Raw genomic sequence first — 19,420 nt, 5'->3', positions numbered from 1 at the left:
AGATCGGGCGAAAAATGACCGGTTTGCTCCTACTTAGATCTCCTTCAACAAGTAAGGCATTAAAAAGGGTTTATCCAAGGGGAAATTATCCCCATCAGCAGAAAAAACATCACAAATAAGTGTCACTTTCGCTTTAGGGATGGGTCCAAAAGTGCGGTATTTCATTCCCAATCTCTGGACCCAACATAGTCTTCAGATCCATTACCCATCCTGGAGAACATGTGCCCAGTTTCTGGTGCTGATGAACGACACAAAGTAGTGGGTGACCATTACTTGTGCTGTGCTTCAGATCTTTTCAAGCTCCCTTTGGTGAACCTGCTGGACCCACAAAGCCCTGTGTCCTTGGACTGATCCTTCAGTGGCAATCCCTGCCTTGATGTTGTCTGACCCTCTCTGGACATGCCACTATGGCACTGCAGTAATTTCGCACTGCTTTGCTTTGTGATGCTGACTCCTAGCTCTAAAACAGTCTATTTTGGTTCAAGCAAAGGAAAGTTAGAGCAACGTTTGATGAGAACTCCTTGTTTAAAGCCCTGCCACATGCTCCGTGGTTAGCTACATTGGATGCTTTTTTTGCTTCTCTATCATAGTAATCCTCTGTGTGGAAGGGGGAGAGGATAGGTGCTCATATTCTGAGCCAAATACTCTTCTTCCTTTATATGATATGATGATGGCCTTGAACTTGACTTGCAAAATGCCAGGGGTCAGATACCTCTTCTGAGACTGTCTCTCCAGCTCTCTTATCCAGAAGGTTGCCTCTTTTGCAGCAGTTATCCACAGAGCTGCCAAATGGCTGGACCATGCTCTTTCTGTAGAAAGCACTGAAGCTTAGTAGTTGAATGAGATTCTACAGCCTGCTTCCACTTCTAAAAGTACTTTCTGCTTTATAATGAGGCTCGTTTGGATCTGGTGCTTCCGACTTTGGACAAGCTCTTTTCTGCTTCTCCAGTGAATCCTTAAGTGGCCATGGACTAACAGACGCAAACATCCTATTTGCCCACCCTTCAACCGCAAGCTTGGTGGCTCAGACTTCTTCATCCAAGCAGAACTCCAGTGCATTCCCCTCCACTTCTCTGGATCGGGAGTCGAAGCATTGATGTTTTGGGACAAACAGTCTCCTCTTGTTGCCTGTCCTTGTACTCATCCTCTACCAGATGCTCACTACCATATTATTCTCAGGCCCTCTGAAAGAAGACTCAGCATGTGTCATTGTTTCCTAGATCATTTGTATGGACCCATCCCACAGCAGGTCAAACATGGCTAGGCTAAGGTAAAGCGAATTTGCGATCTAGACATGACTGGTCAGATCTGTGGGTATTTCCTTTGCCAATACATACATTGCTGATGTGTTCAACAAATTACTCCAATAGAAAACTTAAGGGACTTGGCGTTTGACAGTTTCAGGCTTTTCTGTATTAAAACTGATGCTCTGCCAGAGCACTTTGAGTGGAGCTATGTTCTGCATGCACAATTTCCCCAAAAATACCGGAAGTTCTGGAGAAGGGTGGTTTAGAAGACAGCCCTTTTGTTGTATTCAAATCCTGAAGCTCATCAACAGCTGCTGAGGGTGTGCCAGAGGGTAGCTATCAGCAGCGGTAAGTCTGCCCCGATCTCACAACCTCTTTATTTAATTCTCTGGAGAACACATGGGTCCAGAAGGACAGTGGGGAGTCTCTAATTTTGTGGCAAATTGGCTAGTGTTACTTAACACTGCTGGTCCTACAGATTGTGGAGTATAGCAACAGACGCCCAGTAAGCTCCTCGTATCATACCCTCCTTCCCCATTCTTCTCTGCCACATCAGTAGATCGTGGCCAAATTCTTGTTGACAGATTTCTCTTTCTTCTTTGGTACAAAGCAGTAGAATTGGTTCCCATGGCAGAAATAGGCCAGGAATGTTATTCCAGTTATTTTCTTGCCTCCAAGGACCAACACCTTTGATCCATTTTGGATCTTTGAACACTTCCACCGTATACTGTCTTTCAAGATGCTCTCCGTGGCTTAGATGCTGCTGACCTCGGAACCCAAGGATTGGATGGTGTCACTCGATATGTTGGATGCATATTTTCACATGCCAGCCCTGCAGACCAACAGGAGATGGCTGCAGTTTGTGGTGGATTCCTAGCACTACCAGTTGGCAGTGATTACCTTTGGCCTTATATTGTCCTTTCAAGTAGTTGCAGAGATCAAAATCAGTAGTTGCAGCTCATCTCTGATGGGCTCCTGAATATATCTAGTACAGCCATTTGACCACATCCTGCGAGAAGCTGGAAGATACTCTACTATGTCTGGTTCCTCTTATTTTAATGAAAGCAAGGTGCGATTTGGTGTAAAAAAAAATAAAGCATAAGCAGTCCTGCCACATCTACTGCACCTAGAAGGCTGGCCCTGTAGTCCTTTCAAGGTACACCCAGTATAGCAAAGTTTTTGTTTGGGAAATAATACCCATTTCTAAAGAATACTTACAACTACACATTCTTCACCTTACCATATGCCCTAGACAGGATCAGGAGAACTTTCCAGCAATTCTCCTGTGTGCCGATAGGTGGCTTCATGCTGCACTGACTACATGTTACCCAGGAAATTTTCATATAAGCGTCACCGCTGCATGCTGATATGAGTTCCTTTCCTGTGTATCCGGAACACCACTCCCACATTTTCTGGTCTTCCGACAATTCCTAAAAAGTCTCCAACGGTATGCTAGAGAACAATGTCCCAACCAAAAACGTCAAGAGTCAAGTTGTGGTGCGTTTGCTAGCAGCAGATCGGTCAAGCGCTTTGATGCTGGGGCTCAGGCAACCACTCAGCATCTTGTGACCAATGCAGCCTCATGTACCCAAAGGTGATTTGAGACCAGGAGGCAAAGTTGTTCATGAAGTATTGTTCCTGCAACGGCTCTGGTTCTTGCTTGTAATCTTCAGGTAAGTCGAAATCAAAGTCCAAGCACAAGCATAAAAAAGCAAAGTGGAACTCTACCTCATCCCATCAGTCTGACTCCAAAGAGAAGCCTCAGCAGCATCAAGATTTTAGCCTTCCTTGCCTGCAGCACTGCGGGCAGGGAAAACATATCTGCTCCGAGCCAGCGGGAGATTTAAAAATGCTCCCGCCCGGTGGGAGCAGACTTCTGTTTACCTGCCTGCATTCTGCACATTGCTCCCGCCCTGAGAGAGCAAGTATAAAGAGCTGCTCCCTCCATGCGGGAACAATGCCAGCTCCCCCACTGCGGAGAGCTAGCTGGGGCCCTGGGGCTCCTACAACTTGTGGTTTGTAGATGCCCCGGGTGGGCACCAGGGCACTCACCTCTGGCTCAAGGTGATGAGGGGCCCAAGAATGCTCGGAGAGGGGGGGGCACACAATCCCTCCCCTTAATAATGCAATTCGGCCCCAGGGGTATTCTGGGCCTGATAAGGATCGGGGAGGGGAGGCGCAGTCCTCCTCACCTTTTTTTTTTTTTATGCATTCGAACCCCAGAGGATGGGGTCCCCGGGGCCTATTAAGGCACCAGAAGATGGGAGTAGTGCAACATAAAGTAATATACACACATTGCTCCCCTTATGTAAATAAGATGCATTTATTATGTACTATGACATACATATATACATAATGCAAAACGCAAACATTTGTTATATATAAAAATCCCCCTTCTTTGCTATAACTAAAAGAAATATATGTATACCGGCATACCCCCACAAGCAGATCTAACTAGGTCTATAGTATTGTTTATTTATTTAGTTATTTATTTGAAAACTTTGTTTATTGGTTTCAATCACAGCCATACATAACATGATTGGACGACATGTTTAAAGCTTTCAATATAAAATAAGCATACATGGTTCTTAGTTACATATTAAACATTTCCTACCTATTCGCTGGTCTATGCATCTCCATTTCCACCGTAGGCGATACACAAGGCTCCCCTCGATATTTATTCCAGTGTGACCACTTCTTATACCACTTCTTAGGACATCCCCGTGCCCTAAAAACCGCCGTCTCTGCCAACATACATCTATCCATTTCTTTGCCCCACGTGGTGAGAAGTGGTGGGTTCGCTCCCCCCCAGCCTCTAGCTAGTTCCCGTTTCACCAACGTGTACCCCAGTGTCGTGAACTGTTGTTCAACCTCCGTGAAATCAGTCGCCTCCCACACATTCAACAGTCCCAGTTGTGGCATCAATACTACCTCCTTCCCCAAAGCCGCGCTCATGTGTTCGGAGGCTCCCTCCCAAAAGGCACGTATCGTTGGGCAGATCCACAGGGTGTGATAGAATGTGGCCTGCTGTCCACATCCCCTCGCACAACGGTCGTCAGGTCTAGTCCCTATTCTAGCCAATCTTGTCCCTGATATGTATGATCGATGAAGGATCCTAAGCTGGATCAGCCGGAATCTCTGTGTTATAGCCGCCTCTCTCGGAGACATAAGTGCCGTCTGCCAGTCCTCATCGTCTATCGGACCGATGTCAGCCTGCCACCGCTCTCTGAGCTTCTGGAAAGTGTCCGGCAGGTTATTACTCAGTTTCTTGTAGGTGAGGGAGATTGCCTTTGAAGTGAGGGGCCCATCTAGCAGACGGTCTTCCAGAGGTGATGACTTTGGTATATTTTCGAGGGATGGAAACGCCGCCTTTAGCGCATGTCTGATCTGTAGATACCTAAACACTTCTCCCTGCGCTAGACGGTATTGCGTCTGAAGTTCACCGAAGGTGAGCATTGCTCCTTTTTTCACCAGGTCTAGCACTGCTGATATCCCGATGAGGTCCCACTTATCAAACCCGGGCTGATAACACAGCATGCCTAATTTCTGGGTGGTCCACAACGGTGTGGCCTTCCATCCCAGCCGGGCCAAAACCACCCGCCATATTTCCAATGTGTGTTGGGTAGGTCCGAAGAACCTCCTCCTATTTTTCCTGTCAGTGGTATATAGTGGCCCCAAATACCCGGAGCGATCTGTTTGACATCAGTCCAGGAAATATGCTGGATCATCCGGGGGGTGGTATTTCCAGTGATTGTCACCAGTTGTGCCGCCCAATAGTAGCGCTGTAGGTCTGGTAGTGCTATGCCTCCGTCATACCAGCCTTTGTTCAATTTCTGCAACGCTATTCTAGGGGCCCTACCATCCCATAGCAATGTACGAATCTCCCCTTCGACCGCCCTGAAGTATGAGTCTGGGACCCTTTGGGGACAGTTATGTAATATGTAAAGAAAGCGGGGAAGGGCTAACATCTTAAAAAGCGCCGCCCTCCCCACCAGTGTTAAGGGCAGGGATCTCCAATATTTAACATCTGCCCGTAATCGGGCCAAAGGGGGGGCCAGATTGGAATTATAGAAGCAGACTGGGTCCGAAGTAATAAAGATCCCTAGATACCGAAACCCTTCTGTAGCGACTGTTATAGTGCAGTCTGTTGGAAGGCGCGGGACTGCGCCTCTCAGCATAAACAGTACAGACTTGTGCCAATTGATCGCATACCCCAAATATTTGCCAACATTTGTGAATATGTCCAGCACGACCCTAAGTGAGCTATATGGGGATGCCAGATATAGCAATATGTCATCCGCATAGAGGAATATTCGATCTTCCACGTCTTCTGCCCATCTCAACCCTCGCACCAGCACATCTTTGCGCACCCATGCCGCGAGAGGTTCCAGGACAAGAGAGAAAATCAACGGGGAGAGCGGGCACCCCTGTCTAGTACCCCTTCGTAACTCGAAGGTTCTAGATATAAAACCATTAACTCTCACCTGTCCCAGCACACCAGTATATAAAAGCTTTATCCAGGCTATAAATTTGGGGCCCAGTCCTATTTTCGCCAAAACCTCTAAGAGATATGGCCATTCGATGGAGTCGAATGCCATTGACGCGTCTAGGGACAGCACCGCCGCATCCTCCTCGATGTATTTCCTTCGGGCCATCACATTGTGTAAGCGCCGTATATTAAGGGCCGTATTTCTACCTGGCATAAAGCCAGATTGGTCTGGGTGGATCAACGATGCAATGACCGACACCAATCTGTTTGCCAAAACTTTAGCCAGCACTTTCGTCTCTACATTGAGGAGAGAGATTGGCCTATATGAGCCACAATTATCTGCTGGCTTACCCTGCTTATGAATGACTACGATGATGGCTAGTCTTTGATCTCTGGGTAGACTCCCTACTTCTAAACTTTCTTTATACATGGCTTTCAGGTGTGGCACGGTCAGAGAGACAGTAGCCTTCAAAAATTCAACTGGAATGCCATTAGGCCCCATCTCCTTTCCGGATTTAATCTGCCCCAGGGCCTTATTTCCTCATTCGACAGGTCCGCCTCTAGGGCATCGCGCTCCACACCCGAGAGGCTTGGCACGTTACTGTCCTGAAGGAGCTGGCGTGAGTCCTCTGCCGTGTATTGAGAGGAGGGGGGAGTACACAGTTTCGAAATGGTCCGCAAATTGCTCTGCTATGTCGTACGGGTGAACCGCTATTTCTCCCCCTATCTTCGTCAATTTGTGTACCCACCTGGACCCCTGTTCTCGCCTCTCCAGCCACGCCAGCGTCCTGCCACCCAGCTCATACAGTCTATGTTGCGTGGCCTGATGTTTAGTGACCACTTGCTCCCTGGTTTTTATCCTGTACTCATCTTGTTTGAACTGGAGTCTATGGCTAGTGTCCGGCGAGGGGTCTCGTGAATGCTCCCGCTCTAATTCAAGGAGGTCGGACTCTACCTGAACCAATAGTTCACGCTTTTTTGCGATTTAGCTCGTCTTTAGTGACAGAGCTTGCCCCTTAAGATCCACCTTGTATGCCTCCCAGATTACTTGTGCGGAATCTACTGAGCCCAGGTTTTCGGTAAAGTAGGTCTCCGTTTGAGTACGGAGCTCGCTTCTTATATCCGGTATATGTAAGAGCCACGGATTCAGGACAATGGTAGTGCGTGGTTGTCGTTCCCAATGTGTATACTCCGTCCATACCGGAGAATGGTCGGAGATACCCCTGGGGAGAACCCAGTATTGGGCGAAACTCCCTACAGAGGATTGATGTGTAAGGAAATAATCGATACGTGATAGACTGCGGTGGACACTCGAGAGATACGTGAATAGTTTATCAGTTGGGTGAAGTGCCCGTCCCACATCTGTCAAACCCATTGCCTTCACAAAGTCAGCCATTAGAACGTTCGATTTCTCTCTAGACCTCGGTTGATGGCGCTCAATTGTGTCATCTAAGGTCATGTTATAATCTCCCCCATTATAAGTGTTCCCTCCCGGAGTCTCGAGAGTCTGTTCCCTAGTTCTTCCAATGCCCCCTTGCCCAGAGCTGGCGGCACATACACTGACAATATGTTGATGTCTCTCCCGTCCCACTGGGCCTCTGCCCCCACAAAACGACCTCCTGTAGCTGCCCAAGTCTTATAAACAATAAGGGGCGTATTTTTCCTCACCAATATAGCCGTCCCTCTCGATCCCATGGTGTAGTCTGCATGTACCAGTAGTTTATATCCCCATCTAGTGAGGGTCTTGGATTTTTGACCCACCAGATGCGTTTCTTGCAAGAGGACCACGTCGGGTGAGTGTCTCTTCAGATGTTGTTGTACTATGCCCCTCTTAATTTTGTCCCCAACCCCGTTAACGTTCCAGGACATCATGGAAAGGGTACGGTCTCTATCCTGCCCCATTACTGTGTACCTTATCTACTACTGCCATTCGGATCAATTCTAGGTAGGAAAAAAAAAACTGAACCTGATCACTCAGTTTTCGCAGTCCAATAGGCCATATGACTGCTGTACGCTTTTGAAGCACCGTTTCACATCGCTTACCAATAACACAATCAAAAAAATAACCTCCCCCAACTCTCAGCCCCCTGATCCCCTCCCTGCTCCTTGATCAACGAAATAATGCACCTTCAAAAACCCCTGCACCCCCAAACCCCTCAACAAACTCCCCCCTGCCCGGGGACTTAAAACTACCCTCTCCCAAACATGGCAGAGTGCCTCTTCCCCCCCTGAAATGCTTAAGATGCACGGGACGAGCAGCTCCCATCCCCACCCGCTCTTCTCACAGTTCGCTAGAAATTTTGATCCCCCATCCACTGTGCACATAGTCCAGTTACATTCAAATCACGTCTCATTATTCCCATCAGTTTCAAACCGTGCACCGTGTCTTGTTTATAAGTCTCGCACCCGATGTGTATATATGCCCCTGTCCAGACCCCCCCCTACTTGCGCTTTTTGGTGAGTACCGGCTCTCCCCTGGTGAAGCTAGGGTTTCTCACTCCTGTTCCTTCAGCGGACCATCTGTCTCTGGCGGATCAGTTCGGGTCTCGTCCGCACGGAAACCCCTGCGTTGGTCGGTCCGTTTAGAGCGGTCGCGTCTCTGGCCTCCCACCGTACTCCATCCTTCCATCCAGTCCCAGAGAATCGAAAAACCATGATTTGCCATCTGACTCCACCCTCAGTTTTGCAGGAAAGAGCATTGCGTATTTCACTTCCTGCTCCCGCAGTTCCTTTTTTACCGCCTGAAAACTGCGACGTTGGGCTTGTACCTTGGCCGTGAAATCAGGAAAGAAGGCCACCTCATAGTTGTCTATTTTCAGCGGAGGGCCGGATCTTGCCGTTTGAAGTAAAACATCTCTGTCTCTGTAATTGAATACCCGAGCTATAAGGGGCCTAGGAGGTCTACCTCCAGGTACCCTGTGAGCTCTTTCGATGGAGAAGTAGTTCGAGAGAGATTTGGGCCTTAGATGCTTAGTGACTAGGTCGTCTACGTAGAGGTCCGCTGCCGGCCCCTCCGTTTTTTCCGGAACCCCTAGAATACGGATATTATTTCGGCGGGCCCGACCTTCATAGTCGTCCAGTTGCTGTTCCATCCTGTCTTGTTTTTTCTGCAGAGTGCGCATCTACGTCTGGAGTTCCGACGTGTCCGATTGTAGGGCACTGGTTATCACCCTAAGCTCCTTGACTTTCTCATCCATCTTCCGGATATCTGCCCTGATGAGAGAAACCTCCACCGTAACTGAATCCACCGAAGCTCGCACTCCGTTAATAGCTGCCATGACATCATGCAGCGTTGGCTTCGGACCTTGTTTGGGGTCTGCCACCCCCCCATCCTTGTCTGGCTGTGGTGGATCACCTTTGTCTCCCGCTTTGGACCATGCAAACTTGGCCAGCTGCTTTTAGGCGTTTGCCTTAGGCCCCTTCCCTCCCGTCGCCATGAGTGCGCGACAACAGACTTCTTCTCGGGTGAGATGCCCGGCCCCGTTCCGAAGATTAATTTGCAGTTAATGGCCAAAAGTGTCTGGATTGCCAGCGATCGCCGTCAGGGTCAAACTATAGGTATTTCGGCCTCAGAGCGCGAACTGTCTTGACTGGGCTACCACCCACCTTGCTCCTGTGTCACTACAGCTCGAGAGTGTTCGCCCGCGCCCTGCAGAAAGCTCCTCCTCCAGCTGTTCACAGCCCGCTAGCCCCGCTGAGCCGGGGCCCGTAGCGCCGTCCCGTGGCAGTGCAGACCACTCCCAGAGCACCCCTCAAGTCACCGTCTGGTTTCCTTCACACCAACCTTCCCTATGTCAATCAGGGGAGCTTCGGAGGTGTTGTATGCTGCACCGCCCAGCCGGCAAAGTCCCACGCATATAGTCCGTTCTGCAGAGAGAATTGGCGAACTCTAAGGCCAATGTTGTTCGCTGTGTGGGAATGTAGAACTGGCAGGCATCCGCATGTGTCCCCCACTCTCCTCAATGGTCCCCGCTAGCCTGGGCATCCGGCGTTGATTTCTACCCCAGAGTCCGGTTCATAGGCAGCATGTATGTTTAATAATAATAATAAATCATCTTTATTCGGTTATACACAAACAATTATAACCATAAAAGAACATACAAAAATTCATATCTTGCTTAATATAGAGTTACATTCTAATATTTAAAATAACAGGGGATATTTCAGCCAAGATTTGTTCTATGGTTATAAATACATTTTAAAAACGTGGCCACAGTTTTTGTGATCAGTGTGGTATTAAGAAATTGTAGGTGCAGCATAGCAGGACGACATCTTTTAAAACCAAGAGATCTTAACAAAGGAATCAGCCATAAAGTGCGATGTTCAGCATAAAACTTACAAAACAGAACAGTATGCATGGTTGTTTGTTCTGAAATATCATCACATGGACATACTGCTGATGCCTCTTTCCAAGAGTTACGTTTGGGAAAAGCCACAAGTTTATGGAAGATATTCAATCTAAAGCGTGTCAACAAGAAACGCTCAAATCGGAAATCCACATATGTCAGATAAGGCTCAATATACAGAGTGGTTGCAACAGTCAAGGAGTGTTGGACAGAAGGCTTTCTTATCTCCTTGGTTATCCGTAGTTCTTCCAAATGCGAGAGAGCTCTAATTTTTAATTCTTTTTTAGAGATTTCAGACATAGATTCAGGATTATCATAGTATTTGGGACAACCTAAGTCAGTGAAAAATCTTTTTATAAATGTAAGCCACTCGATTTTGCACACATACTCCAAAGACATTACGTCTGTTACAATCGCCTTTGTAACTAGATTTCTTGTTGATAACCAGATACGGCGCCATAATAAAAGGGGTTGGATTTTTGCCAAATCCTCGATGTGGGCCATGCCTAATTCAGCATGGCATGAAAAGGTGGACACACGTTTCGGAGTCATCAAAAGAAATCGTATGAAAATATTCTCTGCAACTTGCAGAGCATGTGTGTTTTTATGGCCCCACAAACCAGCCCCATAGAGTGCTGTTGACTGGCACTTCGCCACATAAATGCGTAGTAATTCTACGGGAGGTCTTTTCCCCAATTTTTGGGCGAATTTTATAAGGGCCATAATAGCTCGCAGAAGATGATGTTTTCTAGCATCAATTGCAGCTTTCCAATTGAGCTTTTCATCAATCATAACTCCGAGATACGGATATTGAATAGTAAACTCCAACCTCTCTTTGTCTAAGAAGATGGACTTACCCCGCCTTCTATCTTTCCCTGCCACCATCACGTAGGTTTTTTTGATGTTTATTTTAAGGTCCAAGTTACCCATGAACTTAGAGTACCTATCTAGCGATTTTTGCAACTCTCGCGGAGTACGCGCTATGATTACTGCGTCATCCGCGTAGAGAAGCGCTGGGATGAGGCGATCTTTTATGCGAGGAAGGTCCTGAGTCCCTTGCAACATCTCCACCTCCAGGCCATTTGTGTAGAGAGAGAAAAGGAAGGGGGCCAGGACACAACCCTGCCTCACCCCACGTTCCACCCCAAAAGACTCGGATACCTCGCCCCGGGCCCCGAAACGGACCCGGGACGAGGCACCCGAGTATAGTGCACGTAGGAGATTCACCAGGGCCAGGTCAATACCTAAGGCAGTAAGAACGGACCATAACTTGGAATGGGAAACACAGTCAAATGCCGCAGAAAGGTCGACATATACCATGTAGAGTTTACTTTCTTTAGCTGATACATATTTTCCCACCAATAGGCTTAAATTTAGGGCCTGCTCTGTAGTGCCAAAGCCCTCCCGAAAGCCAAACTGTAAGTCCGATAAAATATTATGGTCTTCCGCCCACTCTTGCAGTCGCTGTAACACCACCCTCCCCAATACTTTGCCAAGTGAGTCCAACAATGATATTGGCCGATAACACGACACATCGTTTCTATTCCCTTTTTTGAAGACCGGAATCATAATCGATTGGGGCCACGTTTCAAGTAGACCACATTGCATGGTGGCATCGAAGACCACCTTTAGAATTGGGGCCCAGAGATCGAGTTTAAACTTAAAAAAATCGATCGGTATTCCATCTGGGCCGGGGGCTTTCCCACTTTTACTTGCCCGGACAGCTTTTATGATTTCCTGGAGATCAAAATTTAGGGCAATCGGAAGTAACGTTTCTGGGAGGATAACGTTTTCTGCCTCTAGTATATCAGGGACTTGCGTTTTCCTGAATACTTTTGAGAAATGATTTACCCATGTTGGGCCATCGATTGCTACCTCAATTGTTGGTTGATCACAACTATCTGACAGGAAAGGAGTCTTTACTACCCTCCAGAACAATGCCCCATTTCTAGATCGTGAGCTTTCTTGTAACTGGTCCCATAAAGATTGTTTTATTTTCTGCTTCCTTGTTTTGCAGGCTAAACGGTATGACCTCCTTAGCCTGCGGATCTCATCTTGATCTTTTTCAGGGTTAGTTAGGGCAGTTTTTAGAAGTTTGTTGGCTGCCGTACATTCATGATTAAACCATCCTTTTTTCTGATTTGGTTTTGCTTTATTTTTGCGTGTTAGTAGGTTTTTTGCTACTTCCAAGATTATACCGAAATTGTACAACACTTCCTCTTGGCTGATGTCACCATCTAAGCACTTCACAATGGCGGGATATGTTGCTTGGATCACCTTCGTGGTTATGACTTCCGGATCTATCATCCCCCACCCTATAGTAAAACCATTCATTTTTGCAAGATGGATGTTATTCTGGGCGAGGGCAGTCATCAAGGAATATGGTTTGAGTTTTCCCTTTTCAGTGATCAGGTTAAAAGTCAAGGCTGCGTGATCACTTAATGCGGTGACTAATAATCTGAAATTCTGAGCTCTGCTTACCAAATGTGTTGAGACCAAGAAATAATCGATCGTTGTAGCCCAACCCCTGCCCAAATAAGTCGCCTGGGGCTGTTCCGATGAGATATTGAGTTTGTTTAAGATCACTAAATCCAATTCCGACAATATTTCATTCATAAGGTCACCCTTCCTAGTATGACTGAAATGGATCACCTGATTATCGGTTTCATCAGCTACCCCACATATACTACTGTTTTTCACACCACAAGGGTGGAGATTAAAATCCCCACCCCAAACAATGCTCGGAACATCCGTTCCTTGGACTTTACTTGTTAGATTTGAGAGTTTGTTACGTAAAGATCCAAGCAGTTCTAGGCTCTCACACTCCAAGAGGTTGTCATAAATATTTACCAAGTATGTTACCCGCCTTCTCGTGAATGAGAGTTTCAATAATTGGTAATTAGGGTGTAGGCTAAGACTAGCTACTTTGAGTCCAGGAATTGTGTTTTTTATATACACCGTCAGACCCCCTTTTGCCCTACCACGCGGACCTGCTGTTGCCGCTGAAAAATATGTTTTGTAGCCCATCAGATGTAGTTCGTTGACGGACCACGTCTCTTGCAAGCAGATTATCTGTAGGTCTTGGACAGAGTCTATTAGGGTCCCGTCTGCTATTTTGGAACTTAGACCCGCAATGTTCCATGACATTATCTTTATTATGTTGTCCACGTTATTTATATCTGGGCTATCATTCGTATGGACTACTTTCATAGCCAGGGAGTTATCTCGGACTTTGTTCGCTACACCCCCCTGTGGCTTAATTATTTTGCTGGGAGTATTCCTCATTATGATAGCATCAGCGCTTCTTGGCAATGGTGAATTAGTTGGTAAAGGAGAAGGACCCAGTTTTGTCTTGCGGGACACTGCATTTTTTACTTGAACAGTGTTACTCATAGGGATGTGATTTGGTACTGGGGAGTTTTGTAAATGAACAAGTGGTGTTCTGAGTCAATCTACGTCTTCCAGACCATAAAGAACCGCATAAGAATTAGAGGTAGGGATATTAAATCTCTGGTTAGGCTGGGAATGATTATTCCAATATGCCTGATTTGGGGGCTGAGGAGACTTGTAGCTGTTAAATGGTACCCTACTAATCGGAAACCTATTTAGTGGCTGGAAACATGAAGAAAGGTTACGAACGGGCGGGTGGGGAAGACGATTATCTACTTCCCTCCAATTGGGTTGAAGATCGTTTATTCTAAAAGGTTTAGGGCGAGAGATCAATTCTCTTGGGTAGAAGTAGTTTACGAAGTGCGTAGTAATCGTGTCCTCCCCCCTGGAATCAAACCAATCTCCTATGCACCTAACCGCTCTGTAATCTCTAAAATTTATAATTATGGCGTCCCCCTTCTTATCTTTTGGCCTCGTGCCTACCCAGCAGGTGCGTCTAACCATCAATATTTCTCCATTTATGTGAGCTGGGAGGGGTCTATTCTGATTCAGCCAATAAATGGTCTTATTTTTCAAAGCGTAGAAATCCTCCCTTACCCCCTCCGATAGTTCAGGAACCCCAGTCATAATAATCGTGTACGGAGCAGATTCTGGGGGAAGATCCACTCTGTTATTTATTGAAATATATTGTGGCTTAAGTGACCATTCATCCTTCTCATGAAGCTCAGTTGCCTTTTTTCTCATGTGCTCTAGACCCAGAGGATTTGTTGTGTTTTTACATTTTTGTTCTTCTATAATTACTATGGGATCAGATTTAGGATTATTGGTCGCTGAAACCGCACGCTCTTCCCCTTGTGTGGTGCACGCTGTTGTAGGAATGTCACTAGTCACGAGTCGCGACACCTCTAAAGTGGAAGAGGGAGCTTGATCATTGACACTACTTATCACCTTAGTATTTAGAAGATCTGATAATACTAGGTTATTTTTTCCCATTTGTGAACTTAGATCGTCCAGGTGCAAACTTATTAGTCTAGTTCTTTCTAGAAGGGGCAATAAGAGAGATTTAACCATAGTCTCTATTTTTCCTAATAAATCTGACATCATGGCCTCGGTGGAAGGTAAACCTGAAGCATTAGAATGTGAGGGAAGGGTAAGTGGTGCCGTGGAAACTATATAATTCGATTTATGGATTGAGGGTTGAACCTTGTTCTTTTTGACTATAAGTGTCCTAGTGAGTAACCCTCGTCTCTTTCTCACTGAGCATCGTTTTACCCTCGGGGGGGAAGAAATGACCAAGTTCGGGGATGCTGATAATCCCGACAAGGTTGGGCTACTAGTGATCTCAGGGATAGATATCAGAGAGGGTGTGTTGACCACGGTCACTACCTCGCTCATTCCATGGGTCATACAGGGGGCAGAAATTAAAGTACCCTTGTTCGGCACCTCTGGCGAAACAGCATTACCAATTTTTCCCAATGAGGAGCGTTTACCTGCTAGCAGATCTAAGGATAAGCGCTTTTCTGTGTCCGCTATTTCCTTCTCCAGCACTGTCGATACGCGCTTAAAAAATTGATCAATGGTGCCAGACACAAGACCTTTGGAAGTATTAACTGTTACAACTCGTGGTTTGTCTGCGTTTGATGCCATGATTATGCGTTTTAACAACAAACAGTAGGGATATAATTAGAACGAATATCCTGAAATAGGCTACTGGTTAAACAACAACATGGAAGAATTGAAAACAACTACCGTTATAAATAGTCTCACCATTAGATGGCAAATGTTAGGGTAGGGGCCCGGCCCGTCCTCAGTCGTCCTCGGACGGCCTTAGAAGGCCCGCCCTTAGCCCGGGCTTCACCCCGGACTACGCCCCGCACGCGTCCCGCTTACGCGAGACTAAGTAGGAAATATAAAGACTATGATGGAGGCGGGAGTAGAGCCTGGGGGAGGAGCGGGAAGAGGAGCCAGGTGCAGGTCGTCAGAGGTCCCAAGTGCACCCTGGTCCTCGCAGTCCCGTGAGGAAAGATAAAAATGCAAAGTTAAAAGCCCCGGGCCAGTCCCGTCTTCATTCAGCGTAACTGTCCTCGATGATGGCCTTTCTAGCAGTAGAAGGCTGTCTCCATCCGATTCTCCAGCGTTTGATTCCTCTGTCTGCGAGCGGCACCCGCGAAGCGGGGGCCGCGCGGCTTGATAAAGTGGCCGGGGGAGGAGCGGGAAGAGGAGCCAGGTGCAGGTCGTCAGAGGTCCCAAGTGCACCCTGGTCCTCGCAGTCCCGTGAGGAAAGATAAAAATGCAAAGTTAAAAGCCCCGGGCCAGTCCCGTCTTCATTCAGCGTAACTGTCCTCGATGATGGCCTTTCTAGCAGTAGAAGGCTGTCTCCATCCGATTCTCCAGCGTTTGATTCCTCTGTCTGCGAGCAGCATGTATGTCTTTGGAGAACCTGTGACCTCGTGACCCTGCTCATGCGGCCGCGTCTTCCCACCACTCACAGGCAATGCGCAGGGTGGGCCTCCTCCTCAGTGCCCCGGCAGTCGAGTGTCCCACTATCCACTATGTCCAGTACCGCAGATGCCCCTCATCACTGGCCCTAGGGGAGAGCGCCCTGACCCAGGCAACCGGACCGCACACCCCACCGGAGCAGCATCTAATACTGTTCACAGGCTCCTGGGAGGACCCCGACACACTCCCTCAGGTTAGCGCCGCGTTCCCCCAGCAGCCACCAATGGCACCGCTCCTTCAGCAGTGGGTCAGTCTTCCAAATCCGTCCTGCCATATAGGCCGCGTAGCCGGGGCCTCGCGCATTTCTCCCAGGGAGGTATCCCCGGGCCGCCACACCTCCCCCAGAACGTCCGCTGCCACTTACGCGTCGATCCCAGATCGGCAACACCCAGCGCGATGTCTCCGCCGGTGCACCTCGCACCAACAGGGGGCTCCCTCGCCGCAGCAGATCAAGGGACCTCGCGACCAACGCTCACAGTCACGGTGCTCCAAGGCCGCGACGCCGGGGCTCCGGCAGTCGCGGTCCTCACCACCTCCTTACGTGCGCCTCCGCCTCACTCAGCGCGGTTCTTCACTCCAGCGGGCCCCACCCCGGGATGCGGCGCTTCACGAATCGCACGGCCAGCTCCTGGACAGTAACTGGGCTTCCGACCCACACACCGCGCCATTATCGCTTCGCACTGGATGGATCAGGAGGGGATCAGCGATGCATCGGACCGGGTCACAGCCCCCGCGGGTTCACAGGTAACGGGCAGGGGGTAGTCTGCGAGATGTTCCAATCAGTTCTGGGCAGTGGATGGCGGTGGATAATGGGGAATATAGAGCGGGGGTTCCGGAGCTCTTTCAGGCAGCCGCCATTCTCGTTGGCCGCTAGCCACATCCACTCCTATATAGTATTGTTTATAATACACACACACACTCACACAGGCATTGTACTTATAATCATAAAGTGCAAGGAATAAATCCCTATATACCTGCATCAAAACCATATGTACATGCTTATAATAATAGTTAAATTTTCAGGCATACCCATGTATGTGTGCATATACATAGATAATATAAATGTTTTTATTGTATATTTTTATATATCAATGTATATAGTTATACACGTTTATTATAATTAATTATTCCTCTAATCATAGTTACAAACTCAACCTTGATGTATGTATCTTAGCCTAGAAATATGCAGAAGCCTATATGGAAAAACTCATCAAAATATATATATTTGTTATTTATAATAAGCTACTGAAGGATGTAATGTATAAACGTATGTCTTGAGAGAGATATATATATGTATATATTTAATAGTAGAGATTTTTATTTATTTTTTCAAAAATATATATAGAAAAAGATACAGAACATACATACACATATATGCTTGTGTTCTCGTATACATACTAGGAACGTAGATTATTATGTTGTGGGATTGTTAGATCTCACCATCTAATAATATCACAGTTTATATCGGGTCCAGTTAGGTTCTTTAACAGAAACTTTTAGCTCAGTCCTGGGTAGCTGTGGCACAGAGCAGTCTGGCTTAGTCAACGGAACAAGTATAAAGTATTTTGACGTACCAAAACAGTCAATAAGTAAGGGACACAACAAAATTAAAATCCGACACCAACTTATAAAAATAGTGTATTTCTTTCTTAATTTACTTTTGTTCTTAAAATATTTCACTATACTAATTCACCACTAATCCTTTATGGGTTCCGGAGTAGCGTGCTACTTGCCAAAAAAGCGCTTCAACACCTCATTAGAGGTAGCAAGTGCTATGTAAATGCAGACCGTTTACCTCTTCTATCCCTCCAATCCAAATAACTGACTAACATATCCACCACTCAAATTACTTTCACATTTCTCTTTACTAATTCACCACCACTCCTTTATGGGTTCCACAGTAGCGTGCTACTCGCCAAAAAAGCGCTTCAACGCCTTGTCAGGGATAGTAAGCGCTATTTAAATGCAAATACAATACAATACAATTTCGAGAACAGACGCAGTCTTGATCTTGACGCTGTTAAGACACTAATCAATGTTGTAGAGGAAACGTGAGCCTTCCAGATCCTCTCCCACAAGCCATTAGCTTTTCTGGAATGGCTCTGCCCTCTTAAGATAATTTTTTTCAGGTCCTCCGACTGAGAATGTTCAAGCACATCAGCTTTGATGAGATGTCACTCCAGTGATCAGTCTTTCGCTGTCACCTCAGAGATCTGGTTGGCCTAGGTTTTCACCAGCACCCCTTCCAAGTCGTCCGAGGTGCCTCAAAATCTGCTAAGCCTTCCAAACCAAGAACACGACACATGAGTGGAAAATCCCAATTCACGTTCTGACAGATCACGCTTGCACTCTAGGCATTCAAAGAGATCAGCAGATATCTAATTCAGATAGAAGCTATCATAGACCTAGATGGTCTCCTTCGTGCCCTTTTATTCCACCCACTATTCTTCCATCAAGGATTATTTACTACACTGGCTGGCTCACCTCCAACACAAGCCTCTCTGGCGAAGGACAAACACTTTAAAACAAAAAACAAATCCTAGTCAGTGGTGCAGTTACCTTGGCTAGCCATATCATGACCCTGATTACATCCACATCAGTCATATTGGAGGCTTTGTACCAAAGAACATCATTTGCACCTTTATTATTATTTTTGGTCCCTGCGATGTAAATGTTTCTGATTCTTCCATCTGGGAAGTCAGACCCATTTCAGCTTCAAAAGAAATATATAGTGCCAGATTTTTCCCAAGTAAGAATCTTACTCCAGATCCGGTGATAGTCTTGGGGTCAAGAAAGCCTCATGATGTTGCACATTACTCCAGTTTCTCCTGACAAGGAGCTTATACACATTTATTTAGTAGGTGGAATGATATATAGCATTTCAGCAGCTAGCATGAAGATAGCAAGTGCCACATTGTGTTTGGGCTATTTGGTTGGGTCTCTCTAAGCCTTATAGAGATTTAGAGATAAATTACCATGGGAAGACTGACAAGGCTTCCAAGAGGTTCTTCAATAAATGATGCTCATGTCGAACTAGGTGACCGCACAGCAGCAGTCTGTAGACCTTTCTGCTCATACGTAGTATTTGTCTTCTAAGGCAAATCTCTGCCTGAGTGTATGCTAATTTTGAGATGGCTTGTATGAAATCTGAGATGAATACATTGAAGTTGATGGGCCTGGAAAGGAAAAAGGAATATAGAAGGAATTACAGAGCTTATGATAGGCCGATTTTTCAACAGAATGTTAAAACCCTCCATGGCTACAGCAACAGCAGCTGAAACAGACGATGTTAAGAGCACTTTTGATTTACCAAAGGGAGTGAAGGCAGCAACTGTCTGCAGCTGTAGAAAAGCCACCCCAATGCAGTGACACCCTCTGTCCCTGATTCTCCCCCCCTCCCTCGCAGTCTGTCATTCTTGTAGAGGGGAAGTATTGCAAACATCTAAAAG

The 19,420-nt window shown here is 46.7% G+C and overlaps 1 protein-coding gene across 6 annotated transcripts in view; it reads left to right on the top strand.

Moving 5' to 3' along the window:
* TCP11 (t-complex 11) overlaps positions 1 to 19,420 on the top strand; it is a 679,396-nt gene that overhangs the window by 646,580 nt on the left and 13,396 nt on the right. The gene's annotated exons all lie outside the window — the stretch shown is intronic.

This window comes from Triturus cristatus, chromosome 1_1 (assembly GCF_964204655.1).
Source record: "Triturus cristatus chromosome 1_1, aTriCri1.1, whole genome shotgun sequence".
NCBI lineage: Eukaryota > Metazoa > Chordata > Amphibia > Caudata > Salamandridae > Triturus > Triturus cristatus.
Note: the sequence above shows the minus strand (reverse complement) of the source record. Positions and strands in the feature narration are given on the sequence as shown.